The following is a 12,362-nucleotide window of genomic DNA, read 5'->3' on the forward strand; positions in this document are numbered from 1 at the left end:
TAAATAAATAAATAAATAAGCATCCCTCTTTGAACTTTAGGATGCTGTCTTTAAGTTAAAATGCTCTGGACAATTTAACTATTACCCTTCAATCCCTTTAGGGACCAGTTGTGGTCCCTAAAAGATCTAGAAATTAATTCCTTTTCTATCAAATTAGGGAGACAGGAGAAAGTTGGACTAGAAAACTTTTAAGATCCCTTTGGTCTCTAAATAGATGATTTGATAATTATATGGGGTAGCTACGTGGCGCCATAGTGGATAGAGTTCCAGACCTGGAGTCAGAAAGACTCATCTTTGTGAGTTCTAATCCAGCCTTAGACACCTACTAGCTATGTGACCCTGGGCAAGTCACTTCACCCTGAGTTCCTTTATTTCCTTATCTGTAAAATATGCTGGAGAAGAAAATAATAAACCACTCTAGGATTTCGGCCAAGAAAATCCCAAATGGGGTCAGGAAGAGTGGGATTCAACTGAACAACAACAAATAATTATATGTTCTCTTTGGTTTTCAATATTTCTCCTCTACAGTCTGTATGACTTCCAAAATATTCTTTCTAAAGCATAGATATGACTGTCGTTTCCCAGCTGAAGCTTTTTGGTGGTTCCCTACTGCTTCTAGGATTAAATAAATTCAGGTCACCCTTTAAATCCTTTCCCAATTTGCTTCCTGCCTTAACTTTCCAACCTTATTTTACATTATTCCTTTTTCCATACTTTATGTTTCAGCGAAAGATGCCTCACAATCAATGTAGAGAAGAAAAAATAAACCTTAGAGGAAATACAGTCTCAGCCCTTTGTTTTGTGGAGTAGAAAATGATAAGAGACTGGAAGAGATGAGGTGCTCTGCCTGAAGTCACATAATAGTAAATGGCAGAGTTGGGATTGAACTGAAGGACTGATTCTGTTTCCCAATTCAGCTTCCCCTACCTCATCCCTACCCTTACTAGGACATGTTCTTCACCATTTTTCCCAACTTAATTCGACATTTCCTACCTACACACGTTTGCCCAGACTGTTTCCTATGCCTGGAAAGCACTCCTTCTCACATCAGCCTCTTAGAATCCCCTCTGCTTTCAAGTAAGGTCTTTCCTGATCTCTCTTGTTAGTGATCATTCCTTCCTCCAATTATCTTGATGTTACTGCTCAACTTATGTGATGAATGTAAGTTCTTTGAAGGCAAAGATTGCTATTAATTTTTTGCTGCAGTATCCCCAATGCCCAGCACATATATCAGTAGGCATTTGTAAATGTTTGCTGAACTTATGGAATATGAAATGTCAGAACTACAAGTGATCTCAGGAACCATCAAACCCAATCCCTTTGTTTATCAAAGGAGGAAATTGAGACCTTGATAGAGGAACAGACTTGAACAAGGTCATTCACCTGTTTTCCTTGTTTTGAGACCTGAGAAGAGGCCATTGAAGCAAAGCCTCTGAAGAGACCCTCGAAAGCCCCCCAAGGGTAGAAGAATGAGCTCTCTTGCACACTGTACTCTTTCTACTTCACTAGTTGCCAGACTCTTGGGGAGTCCCAGAAAGAGAGCTTTACTAAGGGATGGGGGAAGGAGGAATACTATAGTTTTAAAGGAAAGGACTCCCTTCCGCACCCAGACTGATTAAAGGAAAAAGAAAGTGGATGGATTATGGTCCATATATGATTAATTGAGTAATTAAGTTAATTATATGCAGATTTTCTATTTCCTCAAATTTAGCCCAGGGCAAGTAGCAGAACACCCTTGGCACCCCAGGGCCCCACCCAGCTGTTGGACCCTGTGTCTTGGGTTCACCTTGTCAGGAATTACCTAATTTTCTAACACCTTTACCTGGCAGGCAGCCAGAAGATCCAGGATTCTTAAGGTTCTATCCCCACCCCTACCTCAGGGAAATCCCTTTTTATTCTGAATCTTTAGTTTCTTCCTCCATAAAATGGGGCAGAAAGAGATGAATAGGGGTTGGATTTAATGCATTTTCAGAGGCTCTTTCTGCTAGGATTTTCTGTTTCCAGCAGTTTCTCAGTGGGGGACAGGGTAGGTGGATAGTCATAGACAGCCGGTGCTTACTGGGACGGCTTCAAGAGACTTGTAGCCTCCTCCTGAGCTCCGTCAGGGGTATCCAGCCAAAGTTAAGTTCTCTTCAAGTCCAGGGGCTAGGTGCCCAAAGTCTGAGACTTGACAGGCAAGGCTTTTTCCTCCTCTTCTTCCTTCCTTTCTTCCTCCCCTCCTCCTCCTCCTGCTTCTCCTCCAACTCCTCCTCAAACTTCTCTATTTGGTGAGAAGTTGGGCTCTCATTTCCTTTCCTTTCTTTGCACATCCATTGTGCTTTGAGACATGAGTGCTTTGAGGGGCAACATGTTAGCTAAAGGAAAGAACTTGAAGTAGAAAGAAAGGAATCTGGGGTTCCTCCAACACATAGTATTTAATAAACACCTTTTCATTCACTCCTTCAAAGGCTTTCCTAGCTTTTCTAATAAAGCTCTAGAATTCCATGGTCTATGTTCTAAGGTTCCTCCTGGTTTTAATGTCACGTTTTATGTCCCAGGAATCTCCTCGCTCTGACAATTTGTATCAAGGTCTGACTTGAAGACCCTTAGATATTCAGATGTGATAGCTTGTCCGAAATCTCAGAGATTATAGGTGACAGAGTTTTCCTTTATCCAATGTTTTACAATCTACAATAGAATATATTTTTCCTATTTTATAAAAGACAAAATTGACACTTGGGGAAGAGAATTTACCTGTCCTGGGACACAAAACCGGGATCAGTGATGATAAGAACTCAGCTATCTATAGAGCTTCAGGGCTTACAAAATGTTCTCGAGATGCCCCAAAGGGAAGTAGTGCAAGGGTTATCTTCAGTTTAAATATGAGGAAACTGAGGTTTCGGGAGGTCAGAGCCAAGCCTGGAGCCCAGTCCTTTGGATTCCCAACCAGAGCTCTTCCCGGGACAGTGGGTTGATCTTTTAGGAAAAGATCATGTGATCATTGATACTGAGGAGATCTTGGGGAGAGAAGTCAAAGGCTAGGCAGGGAGGGGAGGTCCCCTCCTCAAGACCTCATCTGGGAACACAGAGAGGGCTGGAGTTTCAGGGGCTTCAGAAGGTGTTCCTTACCGGGAAATACTGCAGATGTCATCACCCAGGCTCTAGCGTAACAAAGCTGCCTGAGGGGCAAACCCAGCCCAGGTATTTGCTGTTGAACAAGATTCTTTGACAGTCCCTCCCTTCTTCCCTCCCTTCTTCCTCTGAAGAAGTCACACACACACACACACACACACACACACACACACAGGCACCCCCTTCCCCTCTTCCCTTAGGGGCTCTATCTCCCCTGAGACACTGAGAAATCCAACTCTCCCTGCCTTCACAGAGATATGCCTGAAAGCTTCCTGGAGCCAAGGCTATCCTAGGGGAACTCAGCCTTGAAATGCTGAGGAAGAGAGGCCAGAGATCTGAACCTAAATTATTCCCTTTCATCTCCTGGGGTCTTCTCTCCCTCTCCCTCCCTTGCTCCTTTCTTCCTCCCTCCCTCCCTCTTTTCTTCTCTCCCTTCCTCCTTTCCTCCCTCCCTCCCTTGCTCTTTTCTTCCTTCTTCCCTCCTACTTCCCTCCCTTCTTTTCCTTCCTTCCTTCCTTCCTTCCTTCCTTCCTTCCTTCCTTCCTTCCTTCTTTCCTTTCTTCCTTTCTTCCTTCCTTTCTCTCTCTTTCTCTTTCCTTCCTTACTTCCTTTTTCTCTTTTCCATTTTCTTTTCCTTTCTTTCTTTCTTGTTTTTTTTTCTTTCTTTTTTTTAAATAACTTTTTATTGACAGAACCCATGCCAAGATAATTTTTTACAACATTATCCCTTGCACTCACTTCTGTTCCGATTTTTCCCCTCCCTCCCTCCACCCCTTCCCCCAGATGGCAAGCAGTCCTATCTATACATGTTAAATAGGTTACAGTAGATCTTGGATACAATATATGTGTGCAGAACTGAACAGTTCTCTTGTTGCTCAGGGAGAATTGGATTTAGAAGGTATAAATAACCTTTCTTTTTTCTTCTTTCCTTCTTTTTCTTTCTTTCTCTTCTTTCCTTCCTCTTTTGCTTTTTCTTTCTTTTTTTGCCTTTCTTTCTCTTTCTTTCTTCCTTCCATTCTCATCTTTTTCTCTTTCTTCTTTCCTGCCTTTATCTCTTCCTTTTTCCCCTTTTTTATTTCTTTTTTCCTTCCTTTATTTTCTCCTTCTTTCTCTTTCTTTCTTTCTCTCTGTCTTTCTGTCTGTCTTTTTTTTTTTTTTTTTTCTCTTCCTTCCTTCCTTTTCCCCCTGTTTGGGAGGAATATAGAGGAAGGACAGTAGGGGGAGCTTTATCTTTAACCCTCCATGTGACCTTGGGCAAGCCTTACTCTTACCCCTCCCACACCTTGCAGTTAGTTGAAGGAAAAGGGAATCTCAGAAGTTAAGACACTTTTCCAAGGTCATACAATTTCAGTGTCAAGAATTAAGATCTTAAATGAGGTCTGACTCCATACTAAGCATCTGAACTCCCAGGTCTTCTGATAGCCTGGTTCTTTTTCTTACTGGCTGTTAGACTTAAGAAATTGTACTCAATGATCCCTAAGATTCCTTGAGGTTCTAAAGATCCCAGTAGAATCTATTGATCCAAGAGGCATTCCTGATGGAAATTCTTAAAGTCTTCTGAGATGGAGAAAACAAGTTAGACATTGGTCCTTTCCCTTTCCAGTATTTCCCTAGGCATCATGCCTGAGGTCTTGGACTTTGGAAAGAAAGCCTTATCATAGCATCCCAGCTCTGACTCCCTTTATGACCTTGCTAAGTCCCTTCCCTCTCCCTCTGCCTTAATTTTCTTGTCTGTAAACTGAAGGGATTGGACAAAGAAAATCACTCAGTAAGTTGACAAGCATTTATTAGTCATCTATTATGAGGCAGGGCCTGTGATAGATAAGTACTGAGGATACAAAGGAAGGAAAACATATAGCTCCTGCCTTCAAGAACACCTTTTTCACTATTGATCAGAGACAACTCTAAGATACCACTACACACCTGTCAGACTGGCTAAGATGACAGGAAAAAATAATGATGAATGTTGGAGGAGATGCGGGAAAACTGGGACACTGATGCATTGTTGGTGGAGTTGTGAACAAACCCAACCATTTTGGAGAACAATCTGGAATTATGCCCCCAAAGTTATCAAACTGTGCATACCTTTTGATCCAGCAGTGTTTCTACTGGGCTTATACCCAAAGAGATCTTAAAGAAGGGAAAGGGACCTGTATGTGCCAAAATGTTTGTGGCAGCCTTTTTTGTAGTGGCCAGAAACTGGAAACTGAGTGGATGCCCATCAATTGGAGAATGGCTGAATAAATTGTGGCATATGAATGTTATGGAATATTATTGTTCTGTAAGAAATGACCAACAGGATGAATACAGAGAGGATTGGAGAGACTTACATGAACTGATGCTGATGAAATGAGCAGGAGCAGGAGATCATTATGTACTTCAACAACAATACTGTATGAGGATGTATTCTGATAGAAGTGGATTTCTTCGACAAAGAGAAGATCTAATTCTGAGCAATGATGGACAGAAGCCGCTACACCCAAAGAAAGAAAACTGGGAAATGAGTGAAAACTGTTTGCATCTTTGTTTTTCTTCCTGGGTTATTTTTACCTTCTGAATCCAGTTCTTCCTGGGCAATAAGAAAACTGTTCAGTTCTGCACACATATATTGTATCTAGGATATACTGTGACATATTTAACATATAGGACTGCTTGCTATCTAGGGGAGGGGGTGGAGGAAGGGAAGGGAAAAATTGGAACAGAAGGGAGTGCAAGGGATAATGTTGTAAAAAATTACCCATTCATATGTACTGTCACTAAAAAGTTATTTTAAAAAATTAAAATGAAATCTATAGTTTTCTTTAAAAAAAAAGAATTACATTTCAAACCCCTCCCCCCCCAAAAAAGAACACCTTCTGGTGGGGAGGACTATTGTTTTCCAATCAAATTGTCCTACAAGCAAATATATAGATATAGACATATAAAAATGTGTAATGTTCTCTTGTTGGGTTTTCTTGGGGTCTTTAGGAGCAGCCTTTGTTTCAGTTCAGTAATCACCACAAGTGCAGCCAGGGGTTAAAGTCCAAATCCTTTCTTGTCTCTTTCCAGTCTTGTCTCCTTTCCTGGGGCCCAGTTAGCTTTCTTAGAGGCCTATCTCTCTCCTTGGTTCTGAAAGCTTGAGCTCCTACCGCCAGCCCTTTGCCTTCTCCGCCTCTGCCAGCTTCTCCAATGAATCCTGACTAAGGCTCCTAAATTATATTCTCTACACTGAGTGTACACCAATCATTATATCACTAGGAAACCATTATTTGTTGTAGGATTAAATCAATTATGCTGAACTTAGAGAACTATTAAGCACCATGCTAAACTAAATAACCATTGTCTCATCAATTCCACTTAGTATCTTGTTTCAAGTTCTGGCCCATAACACACGTGAATTAAAAGTAATATCAGAATAAAGACATGAGGTGAGAAAAAAGGGTATAAGGTAGATAAGGAGAGACTGGGAAAGACTTTTTGCAGAAGAGAGCTGAGACTTGAAGAACCAGGGTGTTCAGGAGGCAGAAATGTGGAAGGAGAGCTACTGAGGCATGAAGGACAGTCAGTAAAAATGTACAGAGGTGCTGTTCCTCAAGGAAGTCTGTGTCACTGTACTGAAGAGGATATGGTAGGGAATAGAGTATAAAAAGATTGGAAAGGTAGAAAATGGACAGGTGACAAGATGCTTTAAAAGTCAAACAAAGGATTTTATATTTGATCCTAGAAATAATAAGAGAGTCACTGAAGTCTATTGAACAGGTGAAAGGGAGGATAACATGGTCATCCCTGCACTTTGGCTGCTGACGGAAGAATAGTGAGGAGAGCTTTAGGCAAGAAAACCAACTAAGAGACTTTTGAAATTGTCTAGGCATAAGGTAATGAGGGTCTGCAAAAAGATGGTGAGAGGATCAATGGAAAGTAGGTAGTGTATAGTATAGAAAGAAGGTAATATATATTATAAAGAGAATCTGATGTATATTATAGAAAGAAGACAGTGTGTACTATGGAAAGAAGGCACTCTATATTATAGAAAGAAGGCAATGTACATTATAGAAAAAAGGTACCATATATTACAAAGAAGGGAGTGTATGTTATAGAAAGAAGGCAGTCTATATTATAGAAAGAAGGCAACATATTACAGAAAGAAGGCAATGTACATTACAAAGAAGGGAGTGTATATTATAGAAAGAGGGCAACGTATATTACATAGAGAAGGCAGTCTATAATTATAGAAAGAAGGCAGTCTATATTATAGAAGGAAGGCAGTGTATATTGTAGAAAGAAGGCAATGTATATTATAGAAAGAAGGCAGTATGTATTATAGAAGAAGGTAGTCTATATTATAGAAAGAAGGCAATGTATATTACCAAAAGAAGGAAGTGTATATTACAGAAAGAAGGCAGTGTGTATTATAGAAGAAGGCACTCTATATTATAGAAAGAAGGCAAGGTATATTACCAAAAGAAGGAAGTGTATATTACAGAAAGAAGGCAACGTATATTACAGAAAGAAGGCAGTGTGTATTATAGAAGAAGGTGGTCTATATTATAGAAAGAAGGCAATGTATATTATCAAAAGAAGGAAGTGTATATTACAGAAAGAAGGCAATGTATATTATAGAAAGAAGACAGTGTATATTATAGGAAGAAGGCAATGTGTATTATAGAATGAAGGCAGTGTATAGTATAGAAAAAAGGTGGCGTGTACTATGGAAACAAGGCAGTGTGTACTATGGAAAGAAGTCTGTCTGTACTATGGAAAGAAGGCAGTGTATATTATGGAAAGAATGTAATGTATATTATAGAAGGAAGGCAATGTACATTATAAAATGAAGGCAGTGTCTACTATAAAAAGAGAGGAATGCACACTATGGAAGGAAAATTATGTATACTATGGAAAGATGGTAATGTATATTATGGAAAGAAGGCAGTGTATATTTTGGAAAGAAGGCAGTATATACTATGGAAAGAAGGTGAGGTATACAATGGAAAAAAGGTAATGTATATTATAGAAAGAAGGCAGTGTGTACTATGGGAAAAAGGCAGTGCAAATTATAGAAAGAAGTCAGTAAGTACTATGGAACGAGAGGACTGCATACTATGCAGGGGAAATTGTATATCCTATAGAAAGAAGGTAATGTACATTATGGAAAAAAGGAAGTTTATACTGTAGAAAGAAGGTGTGATATAGTATGGGAAGTGTTAGGATTCTTACAAGGTGCTAAGTCACTGGAATTAATAGAGACAATAATTATCTAATTTAGCATGGTGCTTAACAGTTCTCTAGTTCACTAATGTACTTAGTACTTATTAGAGTTCTACAAGATTCACACCTTTAAGAGAGCATATATAAGCTAGGAGCCTTAGCCAGGATTCAGTCTGGGACATTCAGAAGTCAGAAAGGAGAAACCCACTCTTGGAGGTGCAGACAGATTCATTCCATTTTCCACCTTTGTGCTGGCTGAAGATTCGGAGGGAGGTAGAGGCTGAAGCTGGAAGAGACAAAGGACTAGCAGCAAGAGCTCTCGGAACCAAGGAGAGAGATAGGCCTCAAAGAAAGCTAACCAAGGAAGGAGACAAGACTTGGATGGAGACAGTAAAGGATCTGGACTTTAACTCCTGGCTGCATTTGGGGTGATTATTGAACTGAAAGGAAGGCTGCTCCCAGAAGCCCCTCCCCCCCCCCGAGAAACCTGCTCCCAGAGAACATTACATTTTCGAGAAGAACACTGTAGAAAGAAGGCAATGTTTACTATGGAAACAAGGCAGTGTATATTATTGAATGAAAGTAGTGTATAATATGGAAAGAAAACTGTATATTATAGAAAGAAAGCAATGTATATTATAGAATGAAGGCAGTATATACTATGAAAAGAAGGTATTGTGTACTATAGAAAGAAGGCAATGTGTACTATAGAATAAAGGCACTGTATACTATGGAAAGGAGGCAGTGTGTTCTATGGAAAGAGAAGAATGAATACTATGGAAGAGAAATTGTGAATACTATGGAAAGAAGGCAGTGTGTACTATGGAACAAGAGGAATGCATACTATGCAAAGGAAATTGTGTATACTATGGAAAGAAGGAAATGTACATTATGGAAAAAAGGAACTCTATACTATTGAAAGAAGGCAAGGAATATTATGGAAAGAAGGGAGTGTCTACTATGAAACAAGGTAGTCTATATTATTAAATGAAAGCAGTGTATAATATAGAAAGAAAGCAATGTATATTATAGAATGAAGGCAGCATATACTATGGAAAGAAGACATTGTGTATAATAGAAAGAAGGCAATGTTTATTATAGAATGAAGGCACTGTATACTAAGGAAAGAAGGCAGTGTATATTATGGAAAGAATGTAATGTATATTATACAATGAAGGCAGTCTATATTATAGAAAGAAGGCAACGTACATTATAGAATGAAGGCAGAGTATACTATGGAATGAAGGTAGTGTATATTATAGAAAGAAGGCTGTATATACTGTGGAACGAGAGGAATGCATACTATGCAAGGGAAGTTGGGTATCCTATGGAAAGAAGGTACTGTACATTATGGAAAAAAAGGAACTGTATACTATAGAAAGAAGGCAAGGTATATTATGGAAAGAAGGTAGTGTCTACTATGGAAACAAGGCAGTCTATATTATTGAATAAAAGCAGTGTATAATACAGAAAGAAGGCAGTGTATATTATAGAAAGAAGGCAGTGTTTACTATGGAAAGAAGGCAGTGTGTACTATGGAATAAAGGTTGTATATATTCTAGATGCCACCAAGGTAAAATTGACAGGACTTGGCAATAGATTGAGTCTGGAGGATTTGAGAGAGTGAGGAGTTGAAGCTGTCACCAGGGAGCATGGTGGTTTCTTTTTTTTTTTTTTCTTCCGTTTAATTTTTTTTTTATTATAACTTTTTATTTACAGAACCCATGCCAGGGTAATTTTTTACAACATTATCCCTTGAACTCACTTCTGTTCCGTCTTTTCCCCTCCCACCCTCCACCCCTCCCCTAGATGGCAAGCAGTCCTATATATGTTAAATATGTTGCAGTATATCCTAGATACAATATATGTGTGCAGAACCGAACAGTTCTCTTGTTGCTCAGGAAGAATTGGATTCAGAAGGTATAAATAACCTGGGAAGAAAAACAAAAATGCAAACAGTTTACATTCATTTCCCAGTGTTCTTTCTTTGGGTGTAGCTGCTTCTGTCCATCCTTGGTCAATTGAAACTGAGTTAGATCTTCTCTTTGTTGAAGAAATCCATTTCCATCTGCATACATCCTCATACAGTATCGTCGTTGAGGTATATAATGATCTCCTGATTCTGCTCATTTCACTCAGCATCAGTTCATGTAAGTCTCGCCAAGCCTCTCTGTATTCATTGTGCTGGTCATTTCTTACAGAACAATAATATTCCATAACATTTATATACCACAATTTACCCAACCATTCTCCAATTGATGGGCATCCATTCATTTTCCAGCTTCTAGCCACTACAAACAGGACTGCCACAAATATCTTGGCACATACAGGTCCCTTTCCCTTCTTTAGTATCTCTTTGGGGTAGAAGCCCAGTAGAAACACTGCTGGGTCAAAGGGTAAGCACAATTTGATAACTTTTTGAGAATAGTACCAAATCACTCTCCAGAATGGCTGGATGTATTCACAATTCCACCAACGATGTATCAGTGTCCCTGTTTTCCCACATCCCCTCCAACATTCCGCATTATCTTTCCCTGCCATTCTAGCCAATCTGACAGGTGTGTAGTGGTATCTCAGAGTTGTCTTAATTTGCATTTCTCTGATTAATAATGATTTGGAGCATCTTTTCATAGAGCATGTTGGTTTCCTCCACAATAACAGAGAGGTTAGGAAGAAAGGAAGGTCAAGAGAGAAGATAATGTGTCCAGTTTTGGCCATGTTGAGTTTTAGATGTTTATGTGAATCCTGTTTGAGATGTCTAAGAGGCAGGTGGAGATGAGAATTTGGAAGCCAGGAGGAGATTAGTGATAGATAAATATGCAAGAACTATGTGTGTGTAAAAAAAAAATCATGTTGTTTCATTTGTGTAGGTTCTATGTACACACATAGGTCTAGGCCTGTCTAGCAGTGATCTGAAGAGAGGCAAAACTAGACTTCTACTCTTCTCAAAACAGTTTATTTATTCTTTCCCGAAGGGGAAACGGGAGGTTTTTCAAAGACTGGTCATTGTGCTTTTCTGTGATCCCCATTATCACCTCTATTATTTTATATTGTACTAGAAATATTAGCTATAGCAATACCCACTGCCAGATCTCTATCCCAAAGACATTCAAAAAAGGAGAAAGGACCTATTTCTATCAAAAATATTTGTAGAGGCTTTTTCGTGGTGACTAAGAATTGGAAATCAAAGGAATGCTCATCAATTGGAGAATGGCTAAAGAAGTTACGGTATATGACTGTAATGGGGTATTATTTTGCTATAAGAAATGACAAATGGGATAATTTCAGAAAAGCGTGAATTTACATGAACTAATGCATAGTCAAGTGAACAGAATTAGGAGAACATTGTTCCCAATAACATCAATATTGTTTAATAAAGAACTGTGAATGATTTAGCTGTTCTCAGTAATACAATGATCTAAGACAATCCCAAAGGACTAACAATAAAACATAATATCTGCTTCCAGAGAATTGATATTGATTTTATGCAGACTGAAACATGTTATTTTTCATTTTCTTTCATTTGTTTCTTTTGTTTGCATCTTCTTGTTCAAAATTACTAATATGGAAATATTTTACATAATTGCATACATATAACCTATATATGATTGCTTACTTTCTTGGGGAGATGGAGGAGGAGAGGAAGGGAGGAAGGATAGAATTTGGAACTCAAAACTTTAAATAAAAATGTTAAAAAAATTTTAATTTTGAATTCTCCATTTTCTCCCACATTGAAGAGGCAAATAATAGGATATAAATTATACATGTGAAGTCATGCAAAACATATTTCCATATAAGCCATGTTACCAAAAAAAAAAGAGGAAGAAAAATAAAAAAGTGAAAAAATATGCTTGAATCTCACTCAGAATTCATCCGTTTTCTCTCTCTCTGGATAGAAGACATCACTTCTCTTCATGAGTCCTTTGGAATTGTCTTGTTTCATTATATTTATCAGAGTAGCCAAGTCTTTCATAGCAGGCCAATAGTACTATTGCTGGTACTGTGTACCTCAGTTCTTTTTACTTCATTATCTTGAATCAATTTCTATATGTCTTTCTAGGTTTTTA

Source organism: Sarcophilus harrisii, chromosome 1, assembly GCF_902635505.1.
Source record: "Sarcophilus harrisii chromosome 1, mSarHar1.11, whole genome shotgun sequence".
In the NCBI taxonomy this organism is placed as follows: Eukaryota; Metazoa; Chordata; class Mammalia; order Dasyuromorphia; family Dasyuridae; genus Sarcophilus; species Sarcophilus harrisii.